Source organism: Sander lucioperca, chromosome 9 (assembly GCF_008315115.2).
Source record: "Sander lucioperca isolate FBNREF2018 chromosome 9, SLUC_FBN_1.2, whole genome shotgun sequence".
In the NCBI taxonomy this organism is placed as follows: Eukaryota; Metazoa; Chordata; class Actinopteri; order Perciformes; family Percidae; genus Sander; species Sander lucioperca.
Window position 1 is genome coordinate 32,326,400 of NC_050181.1, and position 16,048 is coordinate 32,342,447.

A 16,048-nucleotide genomic window follows, 5' to 3' on the forward strand; every position below is an offset into this window, starting at 1 on the left:
AGTGATACAACAAGAACAAGTACAGAAAAAAGGAATACAGTGGGGAAAGGAGACAATTAAAAAAAAAAACCAATACAAATTGGCTGGCACCACTGGTTATAAAACCCTCACCAAATGCAGATTCTACTGCCTAACATCCGCACGCTGCAAAGGAGGATGCAGCATGTAAAGCTGGAGCCAGGAGTTTTGGGGGTTAGTGTTTGAGATGCTGAGTGTTTAATAAAACAAATCCTCTCCACATATATCAGGCTGAGGCTTGTGGAATAAAAAACAAGTGGGAAATAGCATGAATAAGAGCAACAAAGTAGAGCCAAGGGGTATCAATAAATAAAACAAAGTTAGTCATGAGTGGAAAAAGAACAACAAATGTGTTAACAGGTGTGCTGTGTATCTTACTTGAAAAACAAAAACAAAGTGAAGGAACAGGGGGGAATAGTATAAGTGATTAATGAACAAAAAAAAAATCCTCCACATATATCAGGCTGAGGTTAAGGATCCAAGCAAAGTGCACAGATTAAAACAGAAATACTGACACTGTCAAATATAAACGTGATGACAATCAAAGTGCATCAGGGCTGAGAGGAAGGTAAACAACCGTGATAAGGGGTACCTTGGCAGCAAGAGTCAGACTAAGAAGGCAATTTCAACACAGCAGACTTCCTCAACTAAGGTCATAACATCTAGTCCACTGCCAAACACCTTACTGGTTGCCATGGATGTCTTTGGCCTCTCCATCCCCAGCACACCGTCTGCAGCCTCCAGTCGCCTCATATTTCAGCAGCCATGGCCAGCACCAGCTAGGGCTGCTTGAATATGGAAAGAAATATGATCATAATTATTTCGGTCAATATTGAAATCACGATAATTTAACACGATTACTCGCTGACTTCTGGAAAGATGTTGCAATTATTGAACTTAAACAGTGGAAAACGTTAAATAAATCAACAGTAAAAAAAAAAAAAAAAAAAAACTGTGAAATTTGCCTTAATACTTTTTCATATTTAAACTTATGTCATTGTCATGTCACTTACTGATATTTTTTGTGTGGAATAATTTGTATTCATACATGTAATCCAACAGCCCTTTCAAGGGTATAATTAAACAAACGCAACCTTTTTTCTAGACACACAGTACTCAGCTGACTAGCTAACACCGTCAGGTTCAGCAGATAAAACCTAAATAAAATCCGTCCTTAATTGACTTTAATGATCCTAGTAATCCAACATCAATAACAGAGATTCACTACTGAACTTCGTAATTGTTGGTGTAGCGATACCTTCACAGCTGGCGAAGTCAAGCTAACAAACGAGCTAACAAACTAGCAGACAATCGGTCGGCTACCAAGATAAAAATATATATAATTACGCTGTGCACACATACAAATAAATATCAGTATATGCATCATAAAGGGCCTCTAATAAAATATAGACAGTTGACAATTCAAAAGAGGTAGCTATTTAATCAACTTACCTCAGAAGTTACTCCGAGGCCAGCAATGAAAATGAATGATGTCCGACACCGTGAATGGATTGTTTGGAACTATGCGGCAAAAAGTGTACAACGGAGTCCAATGGGAGTGTCGCCACTCTGTCTTTCTCTATCACTCTGACACAACCTGTCCTCTGTTTCTGACGTGTGCTCTGCTCAGCTGCAGATTGAAGATGAAGAACACGCTGAATTCTGATTACAAGAAAACTGAAGCGAACACGAATTTGTGTACAATATTTTAGGGGAGCTAGGCAGAAGTTTAGGGCTGCTGAAGCTCCCCTAAAAAGGGCCTAGTGACACCTCTGGTAACAGTCAATCTGTTCACTTTACAGACGGAGCATGAGGAGACACAGACTGGACCACAGACTGGACCACACCCTGAAGAGAGTGGACCACAGACTGGACCACAGTGCTAGTTTGGCACCAGAACTGTTTCCTTTTCATTAAAATGTTAAGATAATTTTTTTTTTTCTTGATAATCATTTTCAACTTGTTGATGTGCTGTAAAAGTGTGCAGTTATATAATAAAAAGTGGGCACTTGTAATTCACATGGTTGTGTAAAGATACAGTTGAAAGAATGATGTAGAAACATTATTCTTAATATTCTAACCTTAAAATAACATAACATAACAGAAAGTGCACATTTTTATGTTCTTGAAATGTTCCAAATAAACGTTATTTGAATGTTGTACTGTTAATACAATGTTTGGGGAACGAACGTTCCTGAACTTTATACTAACCTTAATACAACGTTCCAGCAACACAATGCTAGCCTTAAGATAATGTTCCAGCAACAGTATGCTAACCTTAGGATAATATTCTAGCAACATTTTGCTAACCTTAAGATAACGTACCAGCAATGTTATGCTAACCTTAGGATAACATTCCGGCAACATTATGCTAACCTTAAGATGATGTTCCGGCAACATTATGCTAACGTTCCAGCAATGTTATGCTAACCTTAAGATAACGTTCCAGCAATGTTATGCTAATGTTCCAGCAATGTTATGCAAACCTTAAGTACGTTGCAGAAACATTATACTAACGTTCCAGCAATGTTATGCTAACCTTAAGATAACGTTGCAGAAACATTATACTAATGTTCCAGCAACGTTATACTAACCTTAAGATAACGTTCCGAAACATTATGCTAACGTTCCAGCAATGTTATGCTAACCTTAAGATAACGTTCCAGCAATGTTATGCTAACGTTCCAACAACGTTATGCTAACGTTCCAGTAATGTTATGCTAACCTTTAGATAATGTTCCAGCAACGTTATGCTAATGTTCCCACAACGTTATGCTAATGTTCCCGCAACGTTATGCTAACGTTCCGGCAACATTATACTAACGTTCCAGCAATGTTATGCTAACGTTCCAGCAACGTTATGCTAACCTTAAAATAACGTTCCAGCAACATTATGCTAACGTTCCAGCAATGTTTTTCTAACATTAAGATAACATTCCAGCAACGTTAAGCAAACTGGACATTTCAACGTTTTTAGAACATTTCAAATCAACGTTCCCACAATGTTCTTACAACATATTTTTGTTAGCTGGGTAGGTGCCTCAAGGGGCGGTAACCCACGAACAACGGTGGTCAGGGAAGCCGTCCGACTGAAGAAGGAGTCTTTCCGGGATATGTTATTCCAGAAGACTCCGGAGGCAGTTGCAAGGTACCGAAGGGCTGCAGCCTCTGCCGTGAAAGAGGCAAAGCAGTGGGTGTGGGAGAAGTTTGGAGAAGACATGGAGAAGGACTTTCGGTCGGCACCAAGGTGCTTCTGGAAAACCATTCGCCATCTCAGGAGGGGGAAGCGGGGAACCATCCAAGCTGTGTACAGTAAGGATGGGACGCTGTTGACCTCGACTGAGGAGGTAATAGGGCAGTGGAAGGAGCACTTTGAGGAACTCCTGAATCCGACTAATACGCCCTCTATGTTAGAGGCATACCTGGAGGATGATGGGGGATTGTTGTCAATTTCCCAGGCGGAAGTCACTGATGTAGTCAAACAACTCCACAGTGGCAAAGCCCCTGGGATTGATGAGATCCGTCCAGAAATGCTCAAGGCTCTGGGTGTGGAGGGGCTGTCTTGGTTGACACGCCTCTTCAACATTGTGTGGAAGTCTGGGACGGTGCCTAAGGAGTGGCAGACTGGGGTGGTGGTCCCCCTTTTCAAAAAGGGGGACCAGAGGGTGTGTGCCAATTACAGGGATATCACACTTCTCAGTCTCCCCGGTAAAGTCTACTCCAAGGTGCTGGAAAGGAGGGTTCGGTCGATAGTCGAACCTCAGGTTGAAGAGGAACAATGCGGATTCCGTCCTGGTCGTGGAACAACGGACCAGATCTTTACTCTCGCAGATCCTGGAGGGAGCCTGGGAGTATGCCCAACCGGTCTACATGTGTTTCGTGGATTTGGAGAAGGCGTATGACCAGGTCCCCCGGGAGATAATGTGGGAGGTGCTGCGGGAGTATGGGGTGAGGGGGTCTCTTCTCAGGGCCATCCAATCTCTGTACGACCAAAGCGAGAGCTGCGTCCGGGTTCTCGGCAGTAAGTCGGACTCGTTTCAGGTGAGGGTTGGCCTCCGCCAGGGCTGCGCTTTGTCACCAATCCTGTTTGTAATATTTATGGACAGGATATCGAGGCGTAGTCGGGGTGGAGAGGGGTTGCAGTTCGGTGGGCTGGGGATCTCATCGCTGCTCTTTGCAGATGATGTGGTCCTGAATGCATCATCAGCCTGTGACTTTCAGCACTCGGCTGGGATGAGGATCAGCACCTCTAAATCTGAGGCCATGGTTCTCAGCAGGAAACCGATGGAGTGCCTTCTCCAGGTAGGGAATGAGTCCTTACCCCAAGTGAAGGAGTTCAAATACCTTGGTGTCTTGTTCGCGAGTGAGGGGACAATGGAGCGGGAGATTGGTCAGAGAATCGGCGCAGCGGGTGCGGTATTACATTCAATTTATCGCACCGTTGTGACGAAAAGAGAGCTGAGCCAGAAGGCAAAGCTCTCGATCTACCGGTCAGTTTTCGTTCCTACCCTCACCTATGGTCATGAAGGCTGGGTCATGACCGAAAGAACGAGATCCAGGGTACAAGCGGCCGAAATGGGTTTCCTCAGGAGGGTGGCTGGCGTCTCCCTTAAAGATAGGGTAAGAAAGGAGCCAGTTGAGGTGGTTCGGGCATCTGGTAAGGATGCCCCCTGGGCGCCTCCCTAGGGAGGTGTTCCAGGCACGTCCAGCTGGGAGGAGGCCTCGGGGAAGACCCAGGACTAGGTGGAGGGATTATATCTCCAACCTGGAGAATAACCCAACCCTCGGGATCCCCCAGTCGGAGCTGGTTAATGTGGCTCAGGAAAGGGAAGTTTGGGGTCCCCTGCTGGCGCTGCTCCCCCCGCGAACCGACACTGGATAAGCGGACGAAGATGGATGGATGGATGGAATTGTTTATTTCTTTTTAATGTCTCTTACTGGTTTGTGTCCAGGGAACTCTACAAAAACGTTTAAAACACATTTCAGAGCGAGGCACACTTTTCTGACGGCTCTGTACAGTGGCGTTATATGCTCCGCATCAACAATGTTGTAAAGAAAACTGCCGTTTAATGCAACACAAATAATGTGCTGGGATGTAGCATGTCCACGATGGGTGACGTTAGTGATATGAGGATGGATAAGGTTATGTAGGCTACGTAACTGATAGACTGGGAAGAAAAATGATACCGCTCAAAAAGGTAGTTATCTGGAAATGAAAATGCATCTATAGTCAGGCCTCAATATCATCTCCCGATGTATGTTTAACTCCCTGCGAAGTAATACAGCTTCTTCATGTGGCGGGTGGGCACCGTGAGTGCTGAGTGAACAGGTACAAGCGTACGAGTAGTAAGTTGCCGTCTATGGAAAAAGAGCAAAGCAAAACAGCTGTTGGGGCTAAAAATAGAAAAAGAAAGAGGGAAAAGGAGATAATATGTCCAGGGATGCGACAGCAGTTAAATAAGTGGATGGTGAGAGGCAACAGGTAGGATTTAAAGTGTGACGTCTGTGCTTGGAGGCTTGCAAATATTAATGTTAATAGACTAGCTAGCGTTTACTAACACTGGGAATGTAGCAGCCAAATGGGGGTTTACCATGGAATCATGCATAGATTTGCTACCAAACTTGGAGGCTTGCAAATATTCATGTTAACAGACTGTTGACTAGCTAGTGTTTGCTAACACTAGCAGCTAAAGTGGGGTTTACGCCTAGCTTACAATATGCAAAACCAAGGTTGCTGAGCTGAAAACTGATAAATCCCAGCTGGCATTTTAACGTTGAGTCACTGTTGAATCAACATCAGGTGCCAGTGTTGGATAACCATTGAATTTTGTTTAGATTTTGCAAATCTAATCAACGTCGAAATAGCAACATCATTCCAACGTCACGTTTCTCAACATAGGTGAATTCGCCAACATTGAATCAATATTGATTTTAGTTTAGATTTTGCAAATCCAATCAACGTTGAAATTTCAACGTCACTATAAAGTCCTGCTTTTCAACATAGTTTATTTTGTTAAACTGTTTTTACTAAAGTATTGATGTGTTCAACAGTAGCTTGAAATGGATACATAAACCCTAAGTTTGCGGACACGCACAGTTAGCTAGGAAGAAGCCAATTGGTCAAAGCAAGACCAGGAAGAAGATTAATAAAGACATTTCACTGACGTAAGAAACATGCTTTATTACATGGCTGCAAGTGTGCCAACATTTCACACAACATAATTTTACACGTGTCGAACTTTAACCTTTAGAAAAACGGCCCAAACATTGAGCAACATTGAACACGGCTGGTTAAATCTTCCCTCTTGTTACTTCTTTCTGCCACCGCCACTCAGCCTCTCTGGTGCATATTTCAAGTATTTGGCCATGTATTCGTCTACTTTTGTTGTAGTCGTATCAAATGAGCTCAAGACAGCGTCTGATGAGGGGAAAAAAAAAACAGATCAGTATTAGCAAACGCTAACCTCTCAAATTAAAATATTTTGCAAATATCAACTTTTGTGGCATTGCCAGTGTTTCAAGTATATAAATTAGCATTTATCAACGTGCAAGGTCAATGATAATCATGTGCTTGGGCGAGCAACAAAAGGCAGTTGGTAGTAACCAGTGCTGCCGGTAGAGAAGTTAGTCTAGAGCCCAGAATGGAGTATTATATATAATATTAGAGCATGCTACAGAGCTAAGCTAAGAGTCCTCCAACTAAAATGATTTTTCTTATGAATTATTATTCTGCTTACTATATTCAATTATTTAAAACATTGTTACAAAACTACTATGTTAAAGCAAACTCACCACAGATTATCTTGTAGAGACGGGTCTTCATGAAGACAACCTTCCCACTTCTTCCTCTGAGGCTCATTATGGCCATCTTTTTATTTGTCATAGTTCTGCCATGGTAAAACAGATTTATATTAGAATATTATATTGCAATCAAGTTCATTGAAAATGTAGCAGAGAGCGAGTAAGTGGGTGTGTGGGGGGAGTGCATGACAGTATATGACAGGGAACATAATCACTATAAACTAATGCAAAAAATGAACATAAAGTTACTTACACAGCCATTGACTTCTTCATATGGTCTGCAGCATCAACACCTCCCAACATCTTCAGATGTTTACTCTGAAAAGGAGCAACAAGAAATTAAAAATATAACCAGAAAAAGTGGTCAGTAGAGTCCAGACCACAAAGCAGGCACATGATGAGGACGAGGAGTTTGTAGTGGTCACCAAGGTGAACAAGCCAATTGTCATAATAAAACTTTGCCAGCACTTTACAAGATTAATTATTGAATTAATTAAATTATTTAATTGTTGTCTTCGTTTTTTTTATAGCACTTGTTGTCCTCCGGGGTACATTAGCTACTACTAGCATAACACACACACCTCAGAAGGGCATGAAGCCGGAAAAGGCACTTCCTGCTGTAAAGACATTACCCGGATGAAAACATACTGTGCACGCTCTATAGGCCCCATACGCCTATAAAACGTGCACACCTCTTTGTCTTGTCTGTCTCTGCTGTTGTCTCTGATCAAAATGTGAAATGCCCCATGAAGCTGTACTTATTAGATCAGTTTGAGTGTTTTTGTCTTGTACCCAATCAGGGAGAGGCATAAGAATATCTCTACAAATCTTTAGCATTGAAATTCAGGGCTTAAAGCAAGAAAAGATTTGAGGCCTGAAAAGTTGTCTGGGAGGAAATGTGCACAATGTATTGAATTAATTTAAAAGTGCTCTTTGCCTGAAATCAGGAATGGTGCCTGAGAACTTTAAGCCCTGTACATTAGAGTTGTGAAACCATGTTTCACTAGCCTGATACTCAGACCCCAATACCACCTGAAGGTTAAAACTTACCAGTTCTGCTCCCTCATTCTTGTCCTCCAGGCGATTCTCTAAAGCTTCGAGCTCTTCTTCAGTGTTTGCCGGCTTCACTTCATAACTTGTTCCAGCAGATGAGGTGGCAACGTGAATTGTATCCTTGATTTCGACAAGGAGCTGAAGAACTCTCTTCTGGAATTCTAGCCAAAAAAGAAGCGATTGATTATTATTTTTATAATGTAGTGAGTACGCTCTACACCACAAAATCATTTCATTTGCCCAATAAAAATGCACTGCAAAAAGTGCAAAATATTACCAAGAATATTTGTGATATTTCTATTCAAAATAAATCTCATACACTTAAAATAAGACACCTAAAAAGTAACTTGTATTTAGACAATTTTCACTTGTTTTATGCAAATTTTCACTTAAAATAAATAGAAAAATCTGCCAGTGGAGCAATTTATTTATTTTTGCTTGTAATAATTAAAAAAAACCTTACATGTGTTACCATGTGCTCATGTGAAAAATCAGGTTAGTTTGAAGAATCAGCAAAGTGTCATATTGAACTGCTGAGTCTGATTCAATTGAAACTTTGGGGACAGCTAGGGACACTGGAAGACTCCTAATTATTTGTCAGCAAAAATAAGAGAATAACATTACTTTTTTCAGACATCTTCCTTCCTCAATTTGTTTGAGTGTGCATGCGTCGACATCGCCTTGGCTGCATTTGGGGGATCCCTTTCAGCTCTCATAGACTTCTCAGGAGGCTGCCTAAGGCTTCGGTCGATAGTCGTTCTTGGGGTGTCACTGATGGAGAAAATATAATGGTCATGTACAAGCACACCCAAGACAGATACAAGTATCTTAAAGAGCTCCAGTATTTTTTCCCATATGCCAGAATATGTTCCTAACAACACCCTCACCTCTTACTGCTCCTTGTGGGTTCAGAAGCATTGTGACGCCGTGAGAAGGACTCTGAGGAACTCCGCCTCCGTTTCTGCAAAAGTGACTTGAACAGACTCCTTCGGCTACGGCTAAATTATATGGTTAAAAAAAATACATAAATTAAAAAGGACATTGCTATGACCGTTATTTCAAATGAAGTCTAATTCTCAAATTAGTGGGAATGATCATTTTGCATTGCAGTTTTTATTCAAAAAAAATATACAGTCATGGCCAAAAATGTTGGCACCCCTGAAATCTTTCCAGAAAATCAAGTATTTCTCACAGAAAAGTATTGCATTAACACATGTTTTGCTATACACATGTTTATTCCCTTTGTGTGTATTGGAACAAAACAAGCAAATTGGACACAAAACTCCAAAAATGGGCTGGAAAAAATTATTGGCACCCTTTCAAAATTGTGGATAAATAAGATTGATTCAAGCATGTGATGCTCCTTTAAACTCACCTGGGGCAAGTAACAGGTGTGGGCAATATAAAAATCACACCTGAAAGCAGATAAAAAGGAGAGAAGTTGACTTAGTCTATGCATTGTGTGTCTGTGTGTACCACACTAAGCATGGACAACAGAAAGAGGAGAAGAGGACTTGAGAACCAAAATTGTGGAAAAATATCAATAATCTCAAGGTTACAAGTCCATCTCCAGAGATCTAGATGTTCCTTTGTCCACAGTGCGCAGCATTATCAAGAAGTTTGCAACCCATGGCACTGTAGCTAATCTCCCTGGACATGGACGGAAGAGAAAAATTGAGGAAAGGTTGCAACGCAGGATAGTCCGGATGGTGGATAAGCAGCCCCAAACAAGTTCCAAAGAAATTCAAGCTGTCCTGCAGGCTCAGGGTACATCAGTGTCAGCACGAACTATCCGTCGACATTTGAATGAAATGAAACCCTATGGCAGGAGACCCAGGAGGACCCCACTGCTGACACAGAGACATAAAAAAGCAAGACTACAGTTTGCCAAAATGTACTTGAGTAAGCCAAAATCCTTCTGGGAAAACGTCTTGTGGACAGATGAGACCAAGATAGAGCTTTTTGGTAAAGCACATCATTCTACTGTTTACCGAAAACAGAATGAGGCCTACAAAAAAAAGAACACAGTACCTACAGTCAAATATGGTGGAGGTTCAAAGATGTTTTGGGGTTGTTTTGCTGCCTCTGGCACTGGGTGCCTTGACTGTGTGCAAGGCATCATGAAATCTGAGGATTACCAAAGGATTTTGGGTCGCAATGTAGGGCCCACTGTCAAAAAGCTGGGTTTGCGTCCAAGATCGTGGGTCTTCCAGCAGGACAATGACCCCAAACATACTTCAAAAAGCACACAGAAATGGATGGCAACAAAGCGCTGGAGAGTTCTTAAGTAGCCAGTAATGAGTCCAGATCTAAATCCCATTGAACCCCTGTGGAGAGATCTTAAAATTGCTTTTGGGAAAAGGTGCCCTTCCAATATGAGAGACCTGGAGCAGTTTGCAAAGGAAGAGTGGTCCAAAATTCCGGGTGAGAGGTGTAAGAAGCTTATTGATGGTTGTAGGAAGATTTGATTTCAGTTATTTTTTCCAAAGGGTGTGCAACCAAATATTAATTTAAGGGTACCAATAATTTTGTCCAGCCCATTTTTGGAGTTTTGTGTGCAATTATGTCCAATTTGCTTTTTTTCCTTCTTTTTTTTGTTTTGTTCCAATACACACAAAGGGAATGAACATGTGTATAGCAAAACATGTGTTAATGCAATACTTTTCTGTGAGAAATACTTGATGTTCTGGAAAAATTTCAGGGGTGCCAACACTTTTGGCCATGACTGTATATATCTATATATATCTCATGTGACATTTGTTGAAGTCTGTGCCAAACATTTCTTACATCTGGAAGATGTGTAGTTCAGACTGCAGCTTTACAGTGCTTCATTTATACTGACAATATTGTACTTTTGATCATATTTAAATTAAATACCTCCGTCCATGAGTGGAAGACCCTGAGGAACCCCCACGCTGTGTCTGAGAAAGGGATCTGGACAGACTCTCTTGGCCAGGGCTGAATGATCTGGTTTAAAAAAATAAAATAAAGAAGGGAAATTGCTACAGCAGGTATTGCAAATGAAGTATAATTCTAAGTAGTGGGAATGATCATTTTGTGTCGCAATTTCTATTTTTACTAGAAAAAAGTAATATTATGAACATGTGACATTTGTTGAAGTCTGTGCCAAACATTTTCTTACATCTGGAAGATGTGTAGTTCAGACTGCAGCTTTACAGTGCTTCATTTATACTGACAATATTGTACTTTTGATCATATTTAAATTAAACACCTCCGTCCATGAGTGGAAGACCCTGAGGAACCCCCACGCTGTGTCTGAGAAAGGGATCTGGACAGACTCTTGGCCAGGGCTGAATGATCTGGTTTAAAAAAATAATTTTCTCCAGCAGGTATTGCAGATGAAGTATAATTCAAAGTAGTGGGAATTATCATTTTGTGTTGCAATTTCTATTTTTACTGGGTCAGTACATCAAACATTTTCTTACATCTGGAAGTGCTAAAGCACTCAATCAGTGCACCTGGTTTGTCCAGTGTAATTGTGACGTCCATACCAAATAAAATCTAATAATAATAATAATAATAATAATAACAACAATAATAACAGTGCTTCATTTATACTGGCAATAATGCACTTTTGATCATATTTAAATTAAATACCTTCGACCATTAAAAAGCGACTCAGAGGGACTCCTGCTACCACTGTGTGCCAAGGATCGAGATTGAGGGCTTGAGGGGATGTCCATTTGGGTTCTTTCTGCGTTTTTAGAGGGTTTAGACACTGGGAAGGGTTAATATGTCAATAATTCAAAATTACTTTACACGTATTTGGTTAGTCAACATAAGCAACATTAACATTTTACATTAACATAAAAGACAATTGAAATTCATATTTTGTGGCATTCAATTCAAGTTGTAACCTTTCAGTTCTGGTATAGCATACTAAACTTCAAAATATTTGATACCCAATCAAAGACAAAACTGGTTTCACACAACCACCTACCAAACTGTGCATCACAGTCATAAAAAAGTACTTTCAAAACTGTAGTGACTAATTGGCCCGATACTGACATAGTCACGGCGGTGATTGAAATGCTACAATGATGTGTTCTTAACGCGCATAACTTTTGTTATTCTTTTCTTGGCTTGATTCTCATTACTTGTATTTGCAGGATGTGGCTTCTTTTAGTTAGTAGTTGTGCAATATTTACCGAAAAGTCTGACTTAGTTGTGAGTTTGCAGTAAGAACCATTACATCTCTCCTATGATTCAAACATACTGAGCCCACCCCCGTCTTCATATGACATGATTATGTGACATGACCCACCACCAAGGTGTCACTGCTCCCTTTTGGTGTGGCATACCCCAAAATGAACCAGTGTTCAAAAACAAAAAGCACCCATTGTGGCTCCAACAAAGACTATTATGTTATTACAAACTCTAAAAATACAATGAAAGTAAAAAAGGTAAATTTGACCACCGCACACTGAAAAACTTTACTGAATCTTTGTTCTGAGTGAGCAATAATCAGAGGGAGCTACAGGTGAAACGTGTTGCTTGCTCACAAAGATTCTGTAAAGTTTTTCAGCATGCGGTGGTCTATTTCACTGTTTTCCTTTAAATATTCCTGCTACCAACCTGCACCTGACGATCACACTGGCTGTGCACAAGGAGATCCTTTTGTTGGTTTACTCTAAAAATACAATGTTACAATGATGTAGCCCTTGGGGCCATGTAGACATTGCCTTCAGTGCATTGGTTCCTGTAAATTAACACATACCTTCACAAGGAATACATTTTCGAATCTTCTTGGTAGCCTTTTCACCTAAAATTAGTAATAAGCATTCTGTAAGACAGTAGTCATCTTTCAAACAATTAGGCATACCTGTGTTGACTGTCTTAGTTTGAATTGACATTGATTGAATTGAAAAAGGTTAGAAAACCCTACTCCAACCTCATTGTTGTGACAGAGGCAAACATTTTTTATTTATTACATACCTGTACTCTTTATCATAAGACCTGGAGAAGATTCTTTTTAACTGTCTTCATTGACAGATGGTTCATCTAAAAAAAGGAAAAAGTCAATAAATCCTTGATAGACAATTACAAATGCAATATTCTACAACATTGAAAAAAAAGTCTTACAAATGATCAAATTAGTAAAAGTGCACTACATACCCATTTGGTAGTTGGGATAAAAAAGATTTTTGGCCTCCTCTTCGTCGGTATCTCCTCTCTGAGCCACTCAATTCAGCAGCTGTAGTAAAATCATACTTCTCGCATTCATTCTTGTCATTGGAAAGTACATACAGCAATGGTTAAATGCATACAAATGAGTAAGTCTTAATATACAACAGCAACTGGGTAAAAATGCAGGTTTGGCTATTATAAAATACTTGTTTCATTTTTTATATAAGCGGATATTATCTTGCATGCCAACAGTCAACAATAAACAGGCTATTGAATGACAATATTGTTCTTTTTATTGCATATATGATTTTGTGAGGAAGGGGCAGGACTAAATAAGCGTTTTGCTTCCTCCTGTTCCCTCAAATATATTTTGTTGTTTTTTCTGGATGAGACTGTTTATTTGTGTTGTGCTTCTGACATTTAGTTAATTTTAATTTTATGGTTATTTGTTGTTGTTGTTGTTCGAGATAAAACCAAACAATAAGACAGTCTCCCCAAAATACACACACAAGCAAAACTGACATAGCAGGCTAGAAATACACCACCATTCTTAATCCAACATGATGGTATCACTTCCTCCATCGCCATGGTCTCCTCTCTCCACACCGCTCTGGTCCACATTGTTCTGGTCTATAGAAAAAACAAATGAGAAAACTCAGAACAATGCTATCCAACAGTTAAAGTGAATAACCATCATTACATTATAACTACTAGGGCTGGGGGTAAACGATTATTTATTAAACGATTAATCGGGCGATTATTTTATTGATTAGTCGACTAATCTAACGACTAATTGGACGATTAATATAACGATTATTTTTCTGTTGCTCGATTAATAAAAACCATAATGTATCTCAAATAAATACCAAAAAAATCTTAATAATATACTTTATTAAATAACAGTTTTGCACAGCAAAAAATCTTCTGCTTTACACAAAATAAAATAAATAAAATTATTTTACTGTTATATAAAATGAAAGGCCAGCCTGTTTACTCTTTTACAGTACCAACATAACTCTCTTGTTCAAAAAATTCAAAAGTTGTAGTGCAAAAAAAACAGTGCACAGCCAACGTTAGTACTACTTGTTATTGTCTCCTTCACGAGTGACAATGGGGTGCCTCCGTTTCAGATGCTCCCACATTGCTGTTGTGCTGGTGTGGTATGCCAATTCTGGCAAAGAGCGCAAATAACGACACCTTTACGTTTGGGACTACATTTGAAGTATTCCCATACCTTCGATTATTTAGGGTGAGCTGTTTTTTTAGGACTTTTTCTTTTATTGGGGCTTTGTTGGGAATTCTGTGAGGAGGTTGCTGTTTCGTCCTCCATTCCTGAATGTTTTGGTCTCCCACCTGTGTGTGGCGAGCTGTGGCGAAGCGTTGACGCAAAAAATATGATGTCGACGTAATTTTGATGTCGATGTCATCGACGCATCGCTACAGGCCTAATAACTAAAAACTTCTAACATTAAAGGATTAACAGCTATTAGTGGACTTTCGGACTGGAGTGGACTCTCATCTTCTTCTGTCACTTATCCTAGGCTGGTTAGTTCCTTTCACTGCCATGAAGCAATGGCATAAATACGTAGCCACTTTTGTATGGTAGACAAACTGCCTTGTGCTTCAGTTTTTTCTCCTCAATCAGCTCTCGTTTTTGGTTCCCTTTTTCATCACGCAGTACAGCAATGTTAATCAGTTTTGAGTCGCATGGACTGGTGAAGAAACTGTCCAAAGCGTTGAGACTGTACACATCACACACACATGTCTTTTCTGGCCTTCTTTCCTTTACCAAGGCAAAGGCATGTCCCAAAAAAAAAAACAGGAGTCCTTCTTCTTAGTTTACACAAATGTCCCAAGTGCTGCTGGTGAGACATGAATTTTTGCATTGTCCATTTCTGCTATCCTCTTCGATAGTTGTGCAATTGGGTTTTTTGCATTTCTTACACTTTTTTTTTGTTTTTGCAGGTGGTTTTCAAACTGAAAGGCAGAGATGTCATTCAAAGATGTTTCAAAGTGCATTGCATCTTCAACCAAGTGGATCAGGGCATGGACATTATAGGATGGAAAGATTGGGCTGTAGAGCTTGGTAGATGTTCTATAAAAATATACTAGAAGCTCTTCAGCGTAGCCAATGGATGACATTGTGTAATGCCATTGGAGTCCAACAGTACAGACATGGCAACTGTCAAAAAGTGATGGTAAAAACTGTCTTGCAGAATGCCTCGGAGAACAACAGGTCCAGTATAGAGTAAAAACTGCCTGAATTCCGTCGCTTTCCATCTGTCCAGATCAGTTAGACTTCGTGGCTGTCGGGAAAATTCTCTTGGCAGCTTTCCACTGAGGGACAAGAGTTTTGCTGAAATTTCTCCAATTTGCCTTGGGGACAGCCTACACTCTCTAGGTCCCTGTTTTAGAAAGTCCAGCAATCATCTGACAACCCCTAGGCAGACAACATGCATATAGTCCAGCACAAACGGTTTTATGCACTGCAAGCCTGCAGCGATCAGGGGTGAGCAACCAGTTTGGTGGATGGGATATGCCTGTTTAATGAAGTCATCTTCTGTTCTTGCATCAATCTTCTCCTGCGACTGGTAGTTGAATACAACCCTGTGACTTACATAATGTCCTTCAATGGTGCACCGCTGACAGCTGCTGTATGCATTGTGGGATTTTAGGAATGCTCTCGCTGGGGCATCACAAATGAAAGCATTCACTTTTACATTTAATGTTTCATTTTGGAACTCAACCCAATGTTGCTGGAGTGCCGTCAGTTCTGTTAAAAAACTAGACGTGTAATCAGTAACGCGGAACTGATTACACCCAAAATAGTGCAACGATAAACGGCTCAAACTTTTTCACACTACAAAGAATGGGCCAAATTTGTACATTGGATGATTTAAACAATGGCACACCATCTACACTGAAATTTAGCAGTATCTCATTTTCTGTTGAAAAGAAATCGGGATACTGTAAGCACATTTTCAAAAGTCCCGTCTCCACACTTAAGTAGAGGAACTGGCCACCACAT